This window comes from Haliotis cracherodii, unplaced genomic scaffold, assembly GCF_022045235.1.
Source record: "Haliotis cracherodii isolate W230 unplaced genomic scaffold, xgHalCrac1.p SCAF_12, whole genome shotgun sequence".
In the NCBI taxonomy this organism is placed as follows: domain Eukaryota; kingdom Metazoa; phylum Mollusca; class Gastropoda; order Lepetellida; family Haliotidae; genus Haliotis; species Haliotis cracherodii.
Genome location: NW_027266267.1, coordinates 1,202,478 through 1,226,240, shown reverse-complemented (window position 1 = coordinate 1,226,240; position 23,763 = coordinate 1,202,478). Strand labels below are relative to the sequence as shown.

At 41.3% G+C, this 23,763-nt stretch overlaps 1 long non-coding RNA gene and 1 pseudogene across 1 annotated transcript; both read right to left on the bottom strand.

Moving 5' to 3' along the window:
* Positions 1–935: 935 nt before the first annotated feature.
* Positions 936–12,996, bottom strand: LOC139457445 (uncharacterized). The gene is made up of 3 exons (XR_011652585.1): positions 12,781–12,996; positions 12,445–12,526; positions 936–1,288 (listed from the first exon to the last, which is right to left on the bottom strand). It is a non-coding gene; the product is annotated as an uncharacterized lncRNA (long non-coding RNA).
* LOC139457444 (uncharacterized) lies at positions 5,906–9,193 on the bottom strand (annotated as a pseudogene).
* Positions 12,997–23,763: the final 10,767 nt, after the last annotated feature.

The window sequence follows — 23,763 nt, the reverse complement described above, 5'->3', positions numbered from 1 at the left end:
TAAATAATGTTAGCCTGTGCATTACAGGTACCTGTTGTAATATTCTGTGTTATTTTAATGGTAAATATCCTCCTAAAACATTTTTGGAGAAGAAAATTGTTCAATTTCATATTTTGTCCTTTTCGGATGTTAATGGTATTTAATGAACAAACATCAGTTCTTGTATAATTTAATAATTAAATTTCATGTCCAGACTTCCAGTTTGTACTGAAAAAAAGAAAAAGTTACAGGTACCTGTTGTAATATTCTGTGTTATTTTAATGGTAAATATCCTCCTCAAACTGAGATATGTGGGCATGCATTGTTCACAAGTTGTTTTGCGACATGGGTCCAATGTGTGAAGCTTATTGCTGGTGTCCGCCACCATGATATTGTTGCAATATTGCTAAAAGTGGCAAAACAGCATTCTCACTCAGAAAAAAATGGAAAGTCATTGGCTATGTGCTTTGGCATTTGGCCCTGGTGAGATTAACAGATTAGTTTGGAACGGTATCAGTACTTGTTATATCGGGACAGTGTAGTTTCATGGGAATATAAAACAGAATACAATTGTCCCAAATTGGTGCATAAGACTAATGACATCCATAGAAAACACCTAAATAAAGTACAGAAAAAATATCAATGTCATTTGTCTACTAAGGTGGAACTACAACTTTTGTTAAGTATTTATAGTAGGAAAACATTCAGGGCATTAGTACATTTCATATTTGTTCAGCACCTATGTTATGGCTGATCAATATTATATTTCTTTATGCTAATGAAGCAAAACAAATCATGTTTTTGGAAAAAAATCTTATTTATTGATTATATGGCATTTCATTGGTACATATCACAAATTGAAATTTGATCAAGCAAGAAGAGGAACTAGTATAAAGTAACCAGTGGTGTTTGCAAGGCCTTACAGAACAGACGCTTCAATGCCATTTTCTAAATAAACAAATTAGTCAAATCTCAGACGAATTTTATTGAAGAAGAATATCTAAAGTCAATTATGTTTCTGCAGTAAACCACAAAAGTCATTCAGATTTGTATGGTCAGCATCGGTGTACACAACCTGGACATAGTCACAGTGCTTTGGCATAAATTCATTCAGACTTCATTAGTGTCATAATAAAACCACCTACAGTCACACTGATGTGGCATTATTCATTCAGAATCATCACTTTCTGAGGTGAATCTGTTGGTTGTTATCAGGAGTACTGTTCATCTTACGGCGAGTCCCTTGTCTGAATTGTGTGAGCAAGATCTTCTTAAATGTAGCTGGTGTCAGATTGTGAAATCCAGGTACCTGAAACATTTCATAACATCTTTAGAAACTTGTTAGTCAAAAGTTATGAAACACACACATATTTACAAATGTTTAAAGTTGTTTTCTCAAACAGTGAGGTATTGACAATTTATCTTGCAACTGATATTTAACCAATCTTTGAACATGTAAATAAGCCATTGCAAACAGAAAAGTGTTCAGAAAATACAAAAATGTATCCGGTCTTCTAAAACAATACCACACCTGAATTTTGCTTGAATGTTTGCATTACATCAAAATGTAAGGAAGGGTAAACAAGACTATGCAAAACTAAGTTACATAGGTTCTTATACATAAATACATAAATGCAACTATTCATAATTATCAAAACACATGTCATGTAAGTGATCTCAAAATACAACATAATGAGCGAGTGAGTTGGTATAGTTTCATGCAGCTTGTTAGCAATATTCCAGCTATGGGCTTCACACATTGTACCCATGTGGTGAATTGAACCCGGGTTTCAGAGACTGTTTCACCCACTAGGCTACCCTTGCACACCAAATACAAAAGAAAGTATATTAGGAATTCAGACAATAGATATTCTCACCAAATTCATTAATTCATTAATGGAAGCTATATTGAAATTCAAATTTTGACAAATTAGGATGAGACTGTAGAAGCATTTATCTAAGTTATTATGGATATTAAATATCTACCGTTAATTGGTAGTCCATCATAGACAGTGATAAGAAATTCAACTGAAAAGTACAACCTGAACCATCAACTAAAAACTATGTATATTACATTAAAGGGGCCGGTCATGAATTACCGGTATGTTCTCATTCATTTTGGACACAACTCTCCCTGAAAGAAAATGCAAAGCACTTTATATTTTATTGTCCATTTTGTCAAAAGTCTCCCCTAGAGACTCTCACATTTTGGGGTGACCCTCCCTGTTTGTTCTGATCTGAATTCAAATATTCATGACTCAATATCATATTTTATCATTCATCCTATCTTTTTTGAAAATTAACTAAATGAAGATTAACAATAACATGCAAATCTGCCAAAATATTGGCCTGGCAAAGTTAAAATTAATCATAATTACTGTTATAAAGTTTGGGATCCATCGTCTGTTTCTAAATACAGTGAAACCCAACTTTGACTTGTGTGGCATTGTTGAATCATCTACCCAATGTTCTTTATGCATTGATATGCATCTGCACAGAGTGGTCAAAGTCTGTGTCTGACACATAGTGTGCTACAAGGGAGACATCAGTTTGTGTCTAGCCAAACTGTCTGATAATCTCAAGGGCTGCCTTGGTAGCATCAAGGGATGTAGCTAATCCTAAATAAACATAAAACAAGTGACATCATCTCTTCTACAGAACACATGAAAGGCTGCCCCACCTTTGATGTTTATTACCTTGCTACTCTAAAAACAGCTAAATGAACTCAATGTCAACTCATTGTGGACTAGGGATTAACAGGGCAATTAGTGTCGGGTGGGTATTAGTGCTTGCTATTGTCTGTTAATTACTTAATTGAGTAGTGACGGCTTAGTCAGTTGTGCCTTTACAACTGCTATTCAACTTATCGAGTCAGTTTACTATGTAACATGCTTCTTGGGACCAAGGAAATGTATCTGGCTGGATAACAGTTTTTTTCTAATTTATCAGAGATCAGAAATAATAATAATGACGTTTTTGATGTGCATTTCTTTGGTGTGTTCACTAGGATGATGGTGATGGTGTTTGAATTATTAGACACTATTTTTTCCAAAAGAGGAATAGGGTTGGTGAAGAGGCAAAGCTTATTTGAACAACATATATATTGATATACAGAAACTGTACAACAAACAGATTAACTGTATCTACAGTTGAAACTATCATGATGCAAATTTTCACTGAATCAAAGTCATATCTTTTCAAGACTCAGATCAGGTTGTAGTGATTGAAGGTCACATTAAACTTGCTAATTTCAAATCATTCATCCCACACTTATGATTTGGTTTGTTGTTTTATGCCGCACTCAAGCAATATTCCGGCTATACGTAAATAATCGAGTCTGGACCAGACAGTCCAGTGATTGACATCATGAGCATCGACCCACACAATTGGGATCAATGACATGCATCAACCAAGTCACCGAGCCTGATCGCCACCTGATGGCGTTAGTCAACTCTTTAGACGAGCATTGTCGCCCGTTACGGAAAGTATTGGGTTACAAATATCCCTTGTAAAACCTTTCAACATGTTCAAAAAACACATCGAAAGGCCATTGTGAAAAATTGCACCATGTTAGGATTCTTAAATACAGTTTCAGCTTGACATTGAGTACTTTAAACTTAAAAGTGAAAAATACATTCACAACAAGTGAGCTGTGTCTGCCAATCAGAGTCGGTGAGTAAATTGGAGTAGGGGACTAATTTCGAAGGTAAACTTGTTTCAGCGTTTGACAACTACATGCATTTGTGTTTGTATGAGACGATGTGTGTTTAATTCCATATATTTTACTTCAAAGCATGTTATCACAATAAATTGAGTCGGGTATAGGATAAGTTGGAGTAGAGGCTAATTTCTATTGTAAACTTGTTTTAACATTTCACAATTATTGGTCTTTGCAAGTTATCAATCCTAGTTTAATTTCATTTATTTTACCAAGGTAAAAAAAAAAATAAGGTGTCATTTTCGTCAAGTAATAATCGCCGTTTATCCCGCGATATGCCAAGGAGAGGCACGGGCCACCAAGCCGTTGGTGCCCGTGCCTGTAATAAAACAGAAGATGAGATTGGGTTAAATGGCCGAGGGTGTGCAGGTACTAGTGGGCTACTTAGCTGCTAATTGTATATACCAAAAATGCTACCGTTGCCATGGCCACGCGCGTGGCCGACGGCGATTGCAGCTAGCGCTGCTGGCCTGAGACTGCTACCGCTGTCCGGCCCCCACGGTAGCATATTTAAACGCTACCATTGCTTGGCAACTCCCACGTTGCCAAAAGCAGCTCCACGCTGCTGGCCTAAGTCAGACTGCCGCTGCCCGGCCCCAGGTAGCCGGCCAAAGCAGATCCCACTGCCCGGCCCCATTTGCAAAACCATTGTGCGGCTCCCGCCGCGGACCCAACTGTCAGCTACCGCTTGACAAGACGACTTCCGCCGCCGGGCCCATATACGTGGCAACTGTTTGCCCCAACGTATGTTATTCTACGATTCCCCGGCTGAAAAGTCGGGAAAGACAAGGTTCCCACTGAGAAGCAGGTAACCCCGGAAAGGTTCCCACTGAAAAGCAGGTAGCCTTAAGCACGAGTATTAATTTGGAAGCAAGTTATTTTGTTACTAGCAGTGTAGCCCACAAGAACCCCGCACACCTCGACATAGTTTATTGTTGAGACAGGTATTGCATATATACAGATATACAGCTATTAAGAAGTCATGTTTATTTACATATATCAGAATCGTTTAGAAGTATGTACATATATACAAGCGCTCTGAAAACCTATTTTACATATGTACAGGTTTATTTACATATATACAATCCGCTCTGCTGGTACCTGTAATAGAATAAACGCTGAAGAAAAGAAGTGATTAGCATTCCAGGTGAACAGGACACGTCAGGCTGAAAAGGAAAGAAAAAGGAGTGGCAAGCTGGGTGGGTGGGTGGGTGGGAAAGCGATTAGATACAGTGACACACGTGTGTACTTGGGGAAGGGCTGCTCGCGAATGACGGACTAACAAAGGGCGGGATGATGCTTGCGCGGGATTATTCCCCGGGCACGGTGCCGAGTGGAGGCCCGGGGTGATTGAGTTACGAGGGGTGATTGGGTTACAGACGTAATTAGCCCATGGTTTGGATACGCGCGATAAAGTCATTTAGTAGTTAGTACTAAATGTAATTATCCCGCGATATGCCAAGGAGAGGCACGGGCCACCAAGCCGTTGGTGCCCGTGCCTGTAATAAAACAGAAGATGAGATTGGGTTAAATGGCCGAGGATGTGCAGGTACTAGTGGGCTACTTAGCTATAATTGTATATACCAAAAATGCTACCGTTGCCATGGCCACGCGCGTGGCCGACGGCGATTGCAGCTAGCGCTGCTGGCCTGAGACTGCTACCGCTGTCCGGCCCCCACGGTAGCATATTTAAACGCTACCATTGCTTGGCAACTCCCACGTTGCCAAAAGCAGCTCCACGCTGCTGGCCTAAGTCAGACTGCCTCTGCCCGGCCCCAGGTAGCCGGCCAAAGCAGATCCCACTGCCCGGCCCCATTTGCAAAACCATTGTGCGGCTCCCGCCGCGGACCCAACTGTCAGCTACCGCTTGACAAGACGACTTCCGCCGCCGGGCCCATATACGTGGCAACTGTTTGCCCCAACGTATGTTATTCTACGATTCCCCGGCTGAAAAGTCGGGAAAGACAAGGTTCCCACTGAGAAGCAGGTAACCCCGGAAAGGTTCCCGCTGAAAAGCAGGTAGCCTTAAGCACGAGTATTAATTTGGAAGCAAGTTAATTTGTTACTAGCAGTGTAGCCCACAAGAACCCCGCCACAAAGCACCAGAGTGCTACCCCACACCCACGGCCACGCGATACGCGGAGATAGCATTGTTGCCCGGCTTGCTTATGTACTGAAAGGAAACACTCACCTGTCGAGATAATATCCTTACTGGCGCAAAACGAGCGCCAGGGCATGCAATAAATTGTCCGTAAACACACACAGTCCTTTGTCACTGAGGTGGACGCCCTCCCAGGCGTACCATGTCTTGTTAGATGCCAGGATCTGGGGATGTGGCACTGTTGTACCGCCGAGCTCTTTGACTCGGTTGGTCAGTCGGCGGTTGATATTCTTCCGCATCCCCTCGATCTTTCGTGGATCCCTGGCATCGTGCCAGTAGCACCTGGGCAGCATTGAGGATACGATGATCTTGGTGTCAGGAAGCTGGAGTTGTATCCGAAGGATTGATGCCACCATGTCAAGGTAGAGTTGGCTGCCTTTGACCGAGCACAGGTCGTTGGAGCCCAGGTGAATGATGAGGGCTCTGGGGCTGCGCCGTGTCGCCTTGACCTGTGCATCCAGAATGGTGTCCAGCTCCTTCCACCTCATCCCCCCTCGTGCCAGCCATAGCATCCTCGGTTGGTTCGGGCTGGTGCCCTTCAGGAGCAAGTACTGCCGTGCCCTGGCCATGTAGCTGGATCCCACCATCCAAACTGTAAACAATAAGAAGTGTAGTAAGTACCATGAAAGACTATTTGATTTAATTGTGCAACATTGAATTTGTTGGTAAGCGTATGTAAGCATTGTAGCAATCTGATTTCCACCTGCCGTATTGTTGTATGAGGTGTTCAGGCACCCCGTTCATGGCTGCTGATGTGGCTGCCCCAATGCGGAAGGAGTGCGAAGAATAGCAGGCCGTGTTTATGTTGCTGTGTGCTAAGGCCTTTTTTTAGGAGTGCCTGTAATTGGTACCTTGTAACGGGGGAATGGTCAAAGTGGACGAATGCATGTTGTGGGCCGGAGGGGCGCGCCTCCAGGTAGTGCTTGATGGCGACTACCGGACATAGCGGATTACCTGGTATAGGTGACGTTGTAACTGTTGTCCCCATCCTGTACTGATCAGACTTTGAGTGTGGTAAATGGATTGAAAGCTGCTGGGGGTTGCCGGAGAAGCTTAAATTCTGGATGGCGCAACCTGTTTTTGAGGGTCCAGTTTGGACGAGTTCGCTAACCCTAAAGAAACCGAAGAATGCTGTGCAGTAGACTGCCTTGAACAGCCTGGCTTCATATGCTGATGAGCATACGTGAGGCAGATTGTTGGTTACTACCTGCAGCAGATCTTCAGTGATCGGTTTTCTGGTGTCTGGTCGGCCCGCTGATTTGTGTAAGCCGGTTACAATCTTGCCTACCAGGAAATGGTTTGTACAGTCGGTGAGCCCGTGGAATTTGTGGTGTGAAGACAGCGCTGCAATGTAAGTCTTGACTGTGTTAGGGGAGTGGTGAGTGACTGACAGATAAGCAATAAAGTTTACGACCTGATCCAGCGGGACTGGCCACACCTCTTGTAGCTGGTGTGCGGACCGGAACTGGTGCAAGGCATTGATGCCTGTTTGGTAAGTGGCCCATGTATTAGTAGACAGAGATTGTTGTAGGAGTCTGCCGGCTTCCTGCCTCAGATCAGCCATATGTTGCACGGGATAGGTGTGGGGTTCTGGTCCGCGGCTGGTGCTGCCTCTCGGAAGCGTTTGAGCTGAAACCTCGAGAGAGCATCGGCAATAGTGTTAGCAGTGGAACATACATACTTTGCCTTAAACATAATATTATATCGGAGACACTGCAGGATTAGGCGACGGAGTAGGCTCATCACTCTGGGGGCCTTGGTTGACTGCTTGTTGATTATTGTTACGACGGCTTGGTTGTCGCAGTAAAAGAGGACCTTTTTGTTTGCGAGTTGCTTGCCCCAGATTTGGATGGCCAGTGTGATGGGGAACAGCTCCAGGAGCGTCAAGTCCCGTGTAGTTCCATCCGTCACCCACTGGGGTGGCCATGCGCCGTTAAACCATTTGCCCTGCATGTAGGCCCCAAAGCCGGCGCCACCCGCTGCGTCTGAAAACAGCTGGAGGAAATCGCTGTCCACCCATAGTTGGTCCTGAAACACTGAAATGCCGTTATAACTCGTAAGAAATGTTAACCACATTTGTAGGTCTTCCTTGACCCAGCTGGTAATCCTAATGTGGTGAAATGGTTGCTTACCTTTGCTAAGCAGATCGATTAGCCTGCGGCTGAATGCCCTTGCCATTGGTATAGCCCTGCACATAAAGTTAAGCTTGCCTATGAGGGACTGAAGGGCCCTTTTTGTGACCTTGATGTTACCTGTTGACAACATGTCTTGGATTTCCCTTGTTGCCTCCTTGATCTTGGGCTCTGGGATTCTGATCTGCATTGCAATGGTGTCGATTTCCAGCCCTAGGAATGTCAGTTTGGTTGTGGGGCCCACCGTCTTGTCGTGCGCAATAGGAACCCCAAGCTGTTCAAGTGTATTCACGCATCCGTTGAGGTTGTCTGAGCAGTGGCTGGTGCCTGCTGTGCCCCCCGTTAGGAAGTCATCCAGGTAATGCATGACCGGACACGTTGGAAGATGCGATTGCATGCACCATTGCAAGAAGGTACTAAACGTTTCAAATATGGCGCAAGATATGGAGCAGCCAAATGGTTAGCATTTATCGAAATAGAACTCACCTTCGAATCTGATGCCTAGCAGCTCGAAATCGGATGGGTGGACTGGTATAATTCTAAAGGCCGACTGAATGTCGAATTTTGCTAGTAATGCTCCCTTTCCCAGTTGTTGCACCATCTGGGTAGCTTCATCAAATCTGGCGTACACAACGGAGCAGGCCTCTGTGTCTATGAAGTCATTTATAGATTTACCCCTGGGATAGGATAGATGGTGAATTAGACGGAATTCCTCCGCATGCTTACCCAGGTGCTGACCATATCCTGGCTGCTTCTTGGGCACCAGGCCTATTGGGGATACTTGGAGGTTGTCTAGGGGGGTGTCCTTGAAGGGGCCCGCCATCCTGCCAAGGTCGACTTCCTTTTGTAGTTTTTGTTTCACGTAGCCTGCCGTATCTTGGTGTGTGGCTGATCGCAAGTTTCGTGCCAGGCGACCCGTGCGGCTTCCCTGGAACTCGAGCTTAAAGCCAAAGCTAAAACCTACCCATAAATAATTTGCATCTCTGTAATTGACCCTAGCATATTGGCGTAACCAGGGTGCCATTTCATTGAGATCCACGGGGGAAGGGGCCACTGAATTTACCTGCCTTGCCGGCTGGTTTTCTGTTAGGAAAGGGCTGATTGGGCTTGTATGGGGTCGGTTGGACCCCATTCCCTCGAAAGCAGGTCCTAGAGCTATGGGAATGTTTGCCACACTTACCGCATTTGTGAGTGTACTTACAGTTGACCCTGCTACAGCCAAATTTATTAAAATCCCAGCATACCTGACTGGCGATGTCCCCCTGTACGCGTGTCATTGCGCCCCGTCCGCCTGATTCTGGTTGTAGTACCGGCTGTGTGACCATGTACTTCAGCCACAACTCCCCGTCGATGTTGTCCCAGCGTCGTGAGGGGTCCCTTGACATTCTGTGTCGGAATTGTTGGTCGTAGGTTGACCAGGCATCCCCCCCGAATCGAAGTACCGCCGTTCTTATGGTTTCCATGTAGGACAGCAACCCCTGGGTTGTGCGGACCTCGGAGTGCCTACTAACGTAAGTACACATGAAAATGTGGAAAGCTGAAGTCCAGCTTGCCAGGGACAGGCGCTTTGGTTGCTGTTTTATTGGTTTAAAAATTACCTTACCTGAGGAGTCATACGCCATGGTAATCGTACCGTCCTCGTGACTTCCCTCGGTGTTTGGTAGTATTGTGCCGAGGTCGACATACTCGCCACGCCAGATTTTTCCCCTCACCTGTTGTTTGACGTGCGCGTCTATTCCGTCCGCACGGAAGGAAAGGGAATCCCCGTATCCGGCGATGTGATTGGCTGGGGCCGCGTCACCGTCGGCCTCGTTGTGCGCATCGGGGATTCTCCCTATGTTGGGCGAAATGGCGGGAGAGCTAAAACCAAGCCTTACCTGTTGGTTTGCGCTAACCGGGCCGGGCGCTGAATGTTCCAGCAAATGGAGTGTTTTTCCCAGTTGCTCGTTTACCTGGGTAGCCGAGTTGGCAACCTGCGCGGCATTTACAAGCTGCGCCGATTGTACGTTAATTCTGTTGCCACCTTCGATATTTCCGTAATTGGCAGACTCACCATCAGCTGTTGTCTCCTGTACAATGTGTACTCCCGGGGTTTGTCTTCTGGTTGTCCTGGCCTGCTTGGCTCCCCTCACAAGCTTGTGGTTGACGGTTGCTCTTCTCTTGGGAGGCATCACGAAAAGTCGGGGTGGTGAGTTGGTATTCCACAAGCGTAAATTGTCCCGAGGGTGAAGTTCGGGAGTAGAGCGGAATAAATGCGATACGGCGAGTGCTGAAATAGATGGTATTCAAAGCGTAATCGGCGAAACGTTCGCGACTGGGTACAAAGGAAACGTAAAATGGGAAAGCGATTAGATACAGTGACACACGTGTGTACTTGGGGAAGGGCTGCTCGCGAATGATGGACTAACAAAGGGCGGGATGATGCTTGCGCGGGATTATTCCCCGGGCACGGTGCCGAGTGGAGGCCCGGGGTGATTGAGTAACGAGGGGTGATTGGGTTACAGACGTAATTAGCCCATGGTTTGGATACGCGCGATAAAGTCATTTAGTAGTTAGTACTAAATGTAATTTCGCTTTCGGCGAGTATTTCGCCAGTCAGTGCTGTTTTGCTAAGGTGTCGTTTCAGCTATAACCCGCTTATTGCACATTATTAGTTTCAATTTATATTTATAATCATTTTAACCACTGTAATAAGTAAAAAATGAAATAAAAGTATTTAGAAAATAAACAAGCAGTTGTTATAAAATGTGCATCCGCAGGCAATATTTATAAGATAATCCTGCATGTAGCTGTGGCCATCACACTGAAGATGCACTTCACTTCTTTCTCATATGTCCAAATTACAATGATTTAAGACAGAATATGTACTATTATGTTAAGGGATATGATCTAAATTCAATTCTATTAGGTAATCCTGAAAGGACGTCAAAAATAAACTTAGAAATTCTTAAATCAGTAGGAGACTACATTCAGCTATCCAATAGGTTTTGTGATTGTACATAGCATCTTAAATTTATAATACTATTCCTTGCCGTATATTGCAGTACACTATTACTACTAAAAATGCGACCTGACAGCGCCGACAACGTAGTTTCTATAATAAGAACATGTATATAATTGTATTCCTTGACTGTACTTTTGTCATATCATATTGTATTCTAATTCTGGAGCGGTATTCAAATAAGTTTTTGCTTGTTTACCCATCCAGTTCACATATAAATGTTTAAAACAATATTTAGTAAACAAATAATTTAAACTCATGCAACAACATAGCGTGTGGAGACGATAGACCACTGAAAAGAGCATATATATGCACATCCAATGACCCCTGACATCACAAGGCATTGTTTTGCCAGTGTGCCAGGCAACAGAATACTACGAATTACATCACAGGGTACTGTGACCTGTTTGAAAAGTTAGGTACTGTATTCTAAAGGTAGGCCCTAAATTCTAGACAATCCAGTGATTGATATTGTGAACATCAATCCACACTGTTAGATGGTCACTGTCAGATGCCATGAACCAGGTCACTGAGCCTGATCACCTGATCTATTAGGTTATCTCTTATGGGTGAGGCTAAAACGGCACCTCAGCAAAATGTCACTGGTTTCTCCAACGAAAACAGCACCTTGATTTGGCAAAAAGGGCTACTAATTGTTGTCTGTTATCTGGAGAGACATGTTGATTCCTGGCCGAAATATATATAAATGAAATTTCTATAAAATTACTATTTATTTCCTACTTACTAAAATAAATATGACATATATAGTATACCTGTTGTTCAGTTTCTTGACATTTTCGCCAGACTCAGGTTCAGCTTGACATTGAGCTAATCTGAGTAAAGATACTTAAAACTTCAAAGCATGTGACCTTTCAATGATAAGTTTAGTTGCACCTCCCAATCAGAATCCTGAGTAAATTTGAGCAGAGGCTAATTTCTAATGTAAAGGAAATCAAAGCATATTATATTTTCACAATAAGTTTAGTTGCATCTCCAAATCAGAGTCGGCAAGTAGATGCTAGTTTTTAATGTAAACCTTTTTGAACATTTCTCAGTTATTTGTGTTTACAAGTGACCATGCAAGTTTAATTTCATGTATTCGGGCATATTCAGACCCAAGGTAAAAAAAATAACTAGGTGCTGTTTTCACCAGGCAATAGTAGGCGAGGTACTATTTCCCTTTATAGTATAACCCTCTCTTACAACTAGCATAGGTTGATGGGGACCAATTCCAACCCGGAATCCCCAAATGAGTGGGTATGGTTTTACGCTGTTTTTAGCAATACCACAGCAAGGGACACCTGACGTAGACTTCACACATTGTACCCATGACAAGAATCGAACCTTGGTCTTCAGCACTTCAACCACTAGGCTACCCCACCGCCAAAATTCCCAACATGATAAAGTTGTCATCACGGTATTCTTCAACAAGTTCAAGTGAAAATATCCATACCTTTCAAATGTCTTATCTTCCACTTCACAATGTTCACTGTTGCAAAACTCCTGTCATTTAATTTGTTCTTGATTATTCACACCTGCAAAAGTAAGTTTAGTCGGTACGGTATGAACTAAAAAAATGAGTCACTATAGAGTATCTAGATAAAGGAATATAAATAAGCAAACATATTTCTACATCATATACATTAGCAAGGATTAACATAAGTTAGGTAGATTGCTTATCCTACAAAAATTAAATCACACATTTACTAACATATATAAAACAGAATAAGTGGCTTACAGAAGATAAATAACTTTAATACGTGATCAATATTATTAACATATTCCTTACCTGAATCAGAGACCATATAACAGTCTATGTATTATGGTCTCTGTCTGAATATGTCACATCTTCAGCTCCCTGCAATCGAGGTTGTGAAACATTTCTGCTGTAGGAATATTACATCCGCTGGGATATCCCTTGTCACACTGCCTGGCATGGTAGGCAAACGCATATTCCATACACCACATAGGTATACTTCCTAATACACACTGTCGAAATCCCCGCGGCTCCCAATATGGCCTGTATGAACTGTAATCGGCCAACCTCGTCTCTTTCCTAACTGCTGCAGAAATGACCGCTCGTCATTCGTGACCAACTCGTGTTATTCCGGGACAAGCAAGTCTACCCATAATTCCCTGTATGGCCGAGGGCGCCATTTTGGAACACAAATGTAAACAAACACTCAAACCTCGTGTAATCGATGTACACCGTGATGCTTGATTGCAATATGCTTACCTCGTGTATCGATACATTGTTCTCAATCACCTCTAACTCGGAAATCCCGGTCGAAATCCACCTGAGCCATCCACAACGAGGACGTCAAGTATTTCGAAAACTCGGTTGACAGCCGAAGGAAGGAAGAGCAGCTTGCAGATGCCAGGTACGTAGCAGGGCTTCGAGACATAATGTTCCATGATTTCTATACAGAGATCTTATGGAATGGATTGATTAAGATATTTTCCTGATCTCCATGTTACTACTGTAAACGTCAAGGGCCTTTTAGTTTTGTTGTTTTCGGAAACCCTTTGTTATTATTATGATCAAGTGTTTGTTGTGACATGGTATTTCTATTTGGGCTTGCATAAGAGCTACAGGTGCAGGACTTTTAAGGTCGTGTCCTTATTCTCAACATAACGCTGGGATTTGATGATGAGGGTTAGTTACCAAGGGTATAAATCTGGCAAAGTGCATGTCAAACAAAACGTGGCATTCAATTCCAATCATGTGTTGCCACCTGAACCACCTGAAAGTGAGATATGGATTACAATGAATAATGACAGCTTATCAATCTTTAACAAATTCACACTGAAACATTGAAAGGATAAAGACAAGTTAGTTGTTTTCTGTTTCAGCATGTTCAGGGTTTGTGGGCAGGTTCACAGACATCCTCAGGGAGGATACCAAGTATTGAGTGAGTATTTTTGTTTGTGATAAATACAAACTACATGTATTCATCATGGTATATTTCAATGCAATGTGAAACATCACACTCACAATAGTCCAGCCTGTAAATAATTGAACATGGACCAGGCAATCTAGTGATTGTTATTTTCAGCAAAGATCCATGCCCTCAGAGTATGATGACAACCTAGTCTGACCACTCAATTCATTAGTTGATTAGTGTTTGCAGCGGTAGAAACTAACACTTTCAGTCCACTAGTCCTAAAATGATAGCATATAGCAAAACCTTTAAAATGTCAAAATGACTAGTGCCAATTTCTAACCCTGGTGTTTGGATGTTGTGTTTGTATGTATGAGTGTATTTAGGTTGGTTTGTTGTTTAACGCCGCACTCAGCTATATGACGGCGATCTGTAAATAATCGAGTCTGGACCAGACAACCCAGTGATTCATATCATGAGCATCGAGGCACGGAATTAGATCAATGACATGCATCAACCAAGTCAGAGTCGTTAGTCACCTTTTACGACAAGCATAATGGCCTTTTACAGCAAGCATGGGTTGCTGAAGACCTGTTCTACCCCGGAACCTTCACGGGTCGAGTGTATTTAACTTAAATCATGAATCTTATACTTGTTTCTCTGTGCTTTTACAGTGTAACGCAAATTTTCTCGGGAATAATAAAGTATTCTCTTATTTATATCATTTCTGAACAAAGTGTCATATCAAGGTTAGATCTCTGTCAAAACAGTGCCATGGAAAAGCCAAACAAATAGCCTAGAAATAAAAGTAAATACTGCATTGCATTAATCTGCATTTCAAGAAAATGTGGCAATAATTCATGGAATGATATTCACCTCGGTGAGGATCTCTCTGCATTGTCGAACAAGTTATTTCCTATGTAATGTATGTGTTGAATGACCCTGACTTTGTTGTCAAAATATTGTTTTAACATTTGTTAAATATGGGGATAAATGTCATCTCTGAATGTTTGACATGAATTATTATGATTAGGGTAGTTCTAAGTCGGAATCACAACCGGGGTCTTTTCATTTGAATCAAATGTACAACATGTACAGTTTGGACATTTCTGTGATGTGAATGCTACTTATGTTTGTAGAATGTCCGGATGAATAAAAGAGATAGTCATCCGTGCAGCATCAATGCAAAGAAAGACCATAGAAGAGCAACAGTGAGTGGTAAATATTTTGAAATTATTCTGTTTGGTTCATATGGTTATTTTGCAAATATGTCTTCAGTTTGTTCCTTATCGCTGTAGGCACGGATGTCCTATTATCTAAGGCACTACAATTTTCTGTGCAGAGTTGCATCTCTTGGGCTTAGCAGAAACCTATAGTCATGGGTTCAAATCCTGGTTCTCCCCGATTATGTTGCTAGGTTTGTCAGCATTATACACATACTCGTGGGATTCATCAAAGACCTGCATCACTTAGGACTTTCTTCCCACATCAAACTAACATGCAGTGATATAGCTGGAATACTGTTCAAAGCAGTGTTAAAGCCAAATCATTTATTTAACACTGCATCCAGCAATAGTTTGGCTATATGACAAGGATTGTGAATATATATTTTTCCATGTTGATGAGTTGAAACAATCACTAAATGACATCTCTTAAAAAGTTTCCCAGAATTCCTAGCCTAATTAATAGATACGGTTGTGATTGAGTAGGCTCATTGATCACATGTAATCATACCACAGTGATGTGGGATATTGTCCATAATAGTTATCATCGGTTTGTCTGGACCGAGTTCATAACATTAGTCACTGGTTTGTCTGGTTGAGATTTGAGATGTGATTATCTTAAATGTTTAGCATATAACAAGACTCACATATGACAACTTAAGTGATTTTGCTGCCTTCTATCTGTAAGTACATGTGGCAACAATTCTTTTTGATTGCTAAAATCTTTTTACATAATGCTGCAGAAACTGAAGTCCTGCTTGACATCCCTGGATGAGTACTCCAGGTGGACAGTCTGGAAGGACCAGACAAGGGAGTCCTAAACAGAGGCTGCACCCCATCAGATATCAGAGGTGATTTGCAGACAGCGATGATGAGGGTCCTGTTATTTCAATGGAGGCCGACCGAGAAATTGTATGCCAAATGGTACTGGGACACACAAAGGCGGGTCTGGCTAATGTGAGAAGACCAACCAATGCCAAGCTGGAGTGGAATTCTTCCAGGACATTCAGGAAATTCTTGTAAACACTTGAAAGGAATGATAAATGGGACTTATTGTCTTTAAATGTGGACCCAAACACCAAATGGAAAGTTCACAATTCTACTAACACAATGCAGCAGAGATAGAGTCTAACTGGTATCCCCTCATCCTGGTTCCTGTTCATCCATGGCAATATAGAAAGAAAAGGAGGATTGAGGGAAAGTAAGTTTTCTGAACTGGTGAACATAATCCGTAGGTACTGTCAAGCGAATAGTTATCACACTCTGTTATGAGTATTGAAGAATAGGATGAAATTGCATACTGCATCAGGAACCATCATGTGAACACTGTTCAATGTGCGATATACTATAGGCATATGAATAAAAGAAATTGATAATTTGATTGTTGCTTATGTTTCATTTGCCAGCTGTGTAAATGGGGATGTTTCATGATTTTGCCTCAGTTTAATAGCCACACTTATCTTATGAAACCATGCATTGCTATGGTATCTCAAGATAAATAACACATGTTTCCTTTGCTCTGAAGACGTCTGATGACACATTGATCTGTTATGTCAAAGGTTAAAGTCACAACCAGACAAAAAGTTTGTTTGTGGTCTAACTCTTCCTTTGGGCAGGGGTCGAAGTTGGATAAAGGTCGTGTGTGATCTATATATACTACATTTTCCCTTAAATTGCCTTTTCTACAGAAGTCTTAGTAACTCTTATACATATACTGGTTACATTACTTCCATATTTTGGTCAATGATATGTTGAATTCTACCAAAGGACTGCATATTTGGTTTATGTGCTGGATAGCTCTTTGAAATGTTTTTGAAATATTTATCACTGATATTGAAGGTCAAATTCACACTCAAAAGTGATAACTCATGAGGGGTTGAAGTGTAAGATCAAGGCAACAGTGAAGGGGTCATTCATAAAGTATTTCTGCAATTATAACTAAAATGCCTATTTCTGGAGATATTTGTGAAGTATTAAGCACATCGTTGTTATTTTATTTGAATACACATATATGTGCAGTGGTTACAACTCCAGTGTCAAATTAACTGTCAATCCCTTTTAATTTAATAATTCACAGTAACTGAGGAAGAGCTTACTCTAGTACCATAAAACTAGGGTGAGGCAAATGTCAATGAAGTTAGTATTTTGGATATAACAAGTACATGTACCGTTACAAATAGTCTTATTATCATCTCACTAGGACCAAAGGCCCAAGTGAGCACATTGTCAATGACTTTTTCTTTTTCTCAGTACAAACTGGAAGTCTGGACATGAAATTTAAGGATATCATTATACAAGAACTGATGTTTGTTCATTAAATACCATTAACATCCGAAAAGGACAAAATATGAAATTGAACAATTTTCTTCTCCAAAAATGTTTTAGGAGGATATTTACCATTAAAATAACACAGAATATTACAACATGTACCTGTAATGCACAGGTTAACATTATTTACCAGAAGCAAGTCATGAAGAAAATTTGCATCCGGATACCTTCCGGAAACCTTCCAGATGCCTTCAACAACCTTCAAATTGCTTGGTATTTTCAAGTTAATTTTTTTATGTGTTTCACACTTAAGTGAACAAAATGCACCCCCCAAATTTTGACATTTTTTTTGGAAGGTTTCCAGAAGGTATCCGGGCCGGATCCAAAATGGGAAGGTATCCGGAAGGTTTCCGGAAGACGGAAACCTACACTTTTTTTGCTGTAAGGGGTGTGGAGTGTTGTAGATACATGGGGTAGTATATACACACAGGTGTGGAGTGTTGTAGATACATGGGGTAGTATGTAGACACGGGTGTGGAGTGTTGTAGATACATGGGGTAGTATGTAGACACGGGTGTAGAGTGTTGTAGATACATGGGGTAGTATATACACACGGGTGTAGAGTGTTGTAGATACATGGGGTAGTATATACACACGGGTGTGGAGTGTTGTAGATATATGGGGTAGTATATACACATGGGTGTGGAGTGTTGTAGATACATGGGGTAGTATATACACACGGGTGTGGAGTGTTGTAGATACATGGGGTAGTATGTACACACGGATGTGGAGTGTTGTAGATATATGGGGTAGTATATACACACGGGTTTGGAGTGTTGTAGATACATGGGGTAGTATATACACACGGGTGTAGAGTGTTGTAGATACATGGGGTAGTATATACACACGGGTGTAGAGTGTTGTAGATACATGGGGTAGTATATACACACGGGTGTGGAGTGTTGTAGATACATGGGGTAGTATATACACACGAGCGTATACACACCTCCATACTGACGAAAGTAAGGTCCGTTTAGCCAGATGTGGCTTGTGTCAGGACGTCTGCTGGTCAGGAGGGCTGTCCTGCTTCGATTGCATAAAGCCACTGAGACGTAAGCTCGCTTTAGGAGGAGGGATCTAGCAGCAAGTGCATCAATATTTGGTGTGTGCATCTTTGGATGAACTGGAGATGGCGCATCTGGTCCGTCATAGGCACCGAGATTGGGTCTCAAATCATCCGAAACTAAAAACAAAATATTTTTCTTTGCATCGACTATTCCTAGGAATAACAAGTGTAAGACAAATATTTTCATCATACTTCTCGAAGAGCTGCTCATTTTTGTTACTTGGACACGAGCTGAAATCTTCACTGAGGGCTCATTGTACTGTTTGGTATATATATACTACTTTGTTTCAAAATAGAACAGGTGTGTCTGTTTATCATTCTAAAGCAAAGCTTTGCGTGTCTGCTTTTATAAGATGTGTTAACTTTAAAGTGACCACCTGCATTTTTCCAAATATTTCAGATTGTTTGATATATTTTATTTTCACCATTAACAACCTTGCCCCTTTTGACATTGTTTTGGGTGTTTTCCAGCACTTATTTAGATCAGTTTACTGAGTTTGTAACACGGAGCAAAATATCCACAGTATCTAATGTTAGATAGAGGGGATAGATAGAGCTGACTAAATAGGATCCCCCTCCGTGACTTGGCTGTCCATGGATCAGTGGATTACTCGTGAGTCGCTAGTGGTGTCTACATTTTCAATTTTCTCGAATTCTTTCATTACCATGTTGCAGACCTGTGAAGATCCGCGGTAGAATAGGTCTTCAGCAACACATGCTTGCGTAAAAGGCGACTATACTTGTCGTAAGAGGCGACTATCGGGATCGGGTGGTCAGGTTCGCTGACTTCGTTGATGCATGTCATCGATCCCAATCGCGTGGATCGATGCTCATGATGTCAATCACTTGATTGTCTGGTCCAGACTCGATTATGTTACAGACAACAAACAAACAATCACGTGGATCGATGCTAATGATATTAATCACACGATTGTCTGGTCGAGATTCGATTATTTACAGACTGTCGAGATACAGCTGGATTATTGCTGAGTGTGGCGTTAAACCAACCAACCAACCTTAATTACCAAGGAAGACTTTCTTAATATTTACAGAAAGTATTTCAACAAACAAAACTGAAAACGAAGACTTCTCAAGCTATGTGTGCAGGTTTCCTGAGCAATATCTCCGGCATGTGATCATTTTGAGTAATATTTGGTATATCTTTAAAGCATACTGGAGACCACCAACATATTTCATTAAAACAATACTATGCCACCGAACAAATATGTATAACTATATATCACAAATGATTTGGGGTATTTTAATTTGATTTTGTGACAGAGCAGTTGCAATCACCACATTTCTTATGTTCAGTGTATTCTGATACTATGATCTAACAAAAGTGTTAATATAAAATCAGAATACTTTTCAATTGTAAGGTGGCCAAAATATTTATACTCACTTAGATCCAACCCACTCAGCCACCGAGGCTTCCACAAAAATAATAGGCCGACAAGTCTCGGTTGCTGAGTGGGCTGACTTTGTGTGCTGGCGATAAGGTGCCTCACACTGGTAAGTGTGGGTTCGAATCCCAGGCGGGACTCAACCCAAAAAAGTACGAGAATCTGTACTTTACTAAGAAAGTGTTATCCCAAATATAACATCGGTTACATTCACTGAATTGCTATCCGCCACATCAACGAACTACAACATCATCACTGGAAGTAAATTTTGGGATCTGCGAGCAGCAGATTTGCCATGCAGAATATGCGATATTACCATTAAACTCTCCGTGGACTCAATGAATTCTCAACAGGACGGATGGAAGAAGCAAGGCAGCGAGGTGGACAGACCTCACAAAAGAACTTTCTAGAACAGTTTTAGGAGGATATTTACCATTAAAGTAACACAGAATATTACAACAGCTATCTGTTATGCACAGGCTAACATTAATTACCAGAAACAAGACATGAAGAAAATTTGCATCTGAATACCTTCCGGAAACCTTCAAATCTCTTGATATTTTCAAGATAATTTTATTATGTGTTTCACACTTAAGTGAACAAAATGCACCCCCCTAAATTTTGACATTAGTTTTGGAAGGTATCCGGGCCGGATCCAAAATGGGTAGGTATCGGAAGGTGTTTCTGGAAGGTTTCCGGAAGACGGAAACCTACACTTTTTTTGCTGTGAACAGGAAGTAGTAGAAGAAGCAAGGCAGCGAGGTGGACAGACCTCACAAAAGAACTTTCTAGAACAGTTTTCACCCTGCGAGAAACGTATAAAAGAAATGTTTACAGGACGATAAAGTCAGGCCAGAACACCACTGTCTAGCCATTTGACATCGCAAAGATGGCCATGATATTTGATGTCACATTAAGTACCTTCCCACACAAGGACAAAGCAAAGGAAAAACAAGAATATGTAGAAGCTATCAATCAATTAAAACAAAGTTTCGTGAACCTCAATGACAGTTGGATAGACGCAATCATTTTGCTGACCCTCCAATAGTTTGAGAATGGGTAGTAAATAGTCCCATAGTTTTCCTTGAAAGGTTCCCCTCCAATAGTTAAACAAGAGCGGTCACCCTCCCATAGTATAGCATAGTATAGTGAATATCAGTTGAAGATTAGTTTGCGGCATTACCTTGATCGAACTTTGTTTTAAGTAGGAGAAAGTCCTCAATCTAGCGATTATTTTCCCACGTGAAACTTTTTCTCGGCCTAACGGCCTCGAACAAGCTTCACGTGCGAAAATAATAGCGAGATTTCGGACATTCTCCTACACGTAAACCGATACGTTACGGGTCGGCGAATGAAAGAATTTGAACTTCCACCAATGATAATGTTACTTATCCTATCTATCTGCTGTTAATAATTCACAATTTTAAGTCTATTATCTTCAACCCTAGATCGTCACGATATGGCCCATGTGACGATAAATAATAACTCACTCACTCACTCATTCAACCCTAGACGAAAACAACTTTCAATATTGTGCAATTAGTAGCGTCACGTTGGTTTTCAATGTCCATTTCTAGCTATGTATAGATAAATATGCAATAGCCTTTGAATATACAAGGTGGCCACTGTATGTGCAAAGGAGGGTGAGATTTTGCATATGCTATTTTCCATGCTACATATATACATATATATATAAAGTTACTCTTAAATGCAAAAACATCAATACTCTCATGTAACATGCCAATACAAATGTATTTAAGTATGTCAGTTTTTCCCAGTATTCCGGTGTACATACTGTTTTTGTTAAAATTAATCCTTTTAAATCTGACAGTTTTATTCGTCACTTCATGTAATAATGTCTTTTGGCGAAATCGTGTGCAAACATCAACCATGATTGTCTCAAAACAACGCCCGGTAGAGAGCACAGTCCATGAGAGAATGGACTTTCATTAACTGCCGTAAAACGTCATTGTCGCTTTTTGGTCAACCTAAAGTGGCTAATGTGTTCATAAAAACTAACCTTTTTGTAGTTTTTTTTTATCCTTTTGTTTTGTATCGACACATGAGTGTCGCTAAACTAATTTTTATGTATAGCGCTTATTTTGTGCATGATATACGAAAATATAATGTTTGTCCATCTGTTAAAGTTCGTATTTTTATTTCCATATCCTAATAGCAGAAACTACATTAATATATTTGATCCCTGATCAACTGGAATTCTTTTCCATTCACACCTTGTGATTGCTACACTGCGCATCGTATACATATCCATATCCTCAAACATGAAACAGAAACTATGGTAACGTAGGTAAGCATATTATTACAATCATTAAGATGGGTTTTTTTATCAAAATGTTCACAAACTCACTGCAGTTATGATACTATATATGTGTAGCCTTTACAGTAAGTGGTGAATCCTTTAGACCCTGTGTTAGCGACCCTCGCTAAAACAAAGAATTTTATTCCCATGTACATTCCAATTCTTGTTAACTGGTGTCCATTGCGATGTGTTACAGTCCAAAGTATTTTGTGTAAAAAGGATATACTTTAGTCTTGGCACAATAAAGTCAGGAGATATTCATTGCTGTGATCAACATTAAATAACAAAGAATACTTCTCTCCGTTACACTTCGTTTGGTATCATAATAGTTTACGTATTCGTTATTGCATTCATTATTAATTCTTAACGTATTGTTAACAATTTTACAGCTGTAGATGTTTGGAAAATAAGAAATACAAAAGTCTTTGTCAAGGACATTTGAGTGCTTCAAAACCCCAGACGCAGCACCATCTACTTCTTTAACCCTTGGTAGAACTGTTTGGAGACTACTGATAAATCAATCGTTGCCCAGAATGCATAGATTCCATTAAGTTCATTTTTTGTTTGCGAATTACCCGACGTCTTATATTCCATTTCAACGATGCCCAAGCTTTCTCAATTGGGTTGAGATATGGAGATTCTGGAGGCGTTGGCCTGTGATGGATCCCGTTTAAATATAGCCACTGTGCTCCTACTGGTATGCTTCGGATCGTTGTCCTGCATTAGTCTATGACCATCTGGGTACTTGTCCTGAATGAAAGGCACTAAGAACTCCTTTAGAATGTCTTGATAGGCCTCGCTGTCGACACTGCCTGTGAAGAGACAAATATCTGTTGCACACGTTGTGAAATCCCTGCACAAACATGTACTTGATATGGATGTTTGGGGCGGCTTTTAAATTTTCGTGGACTCCCTTTCCTTTGAAAACATTTAGTTAACGTTGACTCACCGTGCACTCATCCGTGAATATTACATTTTCAAATGTTTCATGCGACGTCATGACCTTCTCACAAAAGTGTTTTCGTTTCAACAGATTAATGGTTTTGCTTTCAGGCTGACGTTGTAACTAAGGAGAGGACGTTTCGTCATCTGAGTGCATAACGCCGTCTATGTAGCTGATGTTAGAATCCGTCAAGATACAAGGTCTACCGCTCCTGGCCCTGTCACTAACACGACCAGTTTCCTTGTATCTTCCTGAGGTCATCTGAAGTCATTTTTTCAGCCTTTCCACATATATGTTTGTGACAATCTCGCTTGTATCACAGGATATGTGAGATGTTGCTGATGAAGAAGTATAATCTTGTGTCGCAAATAGATCGCAATCCTTGATCCTTGCACAAACCTATCGATATCGGTCATATCTGCTGCGCTTCTGTCCTGATGACCATGAGTTACTTTACTTACTTACTTTGGAGATTTAACGTGCGCTTTCCGACTGATGCGTATTTCGCACACGGGCCCGGCCAGGCCATTTAATGTGTTTCCGAGAGGGGCGAGGGTGGTCTGTGCAACCCAAGAGGGGGCTTTAGGGGTTGCTTATATATAATTTG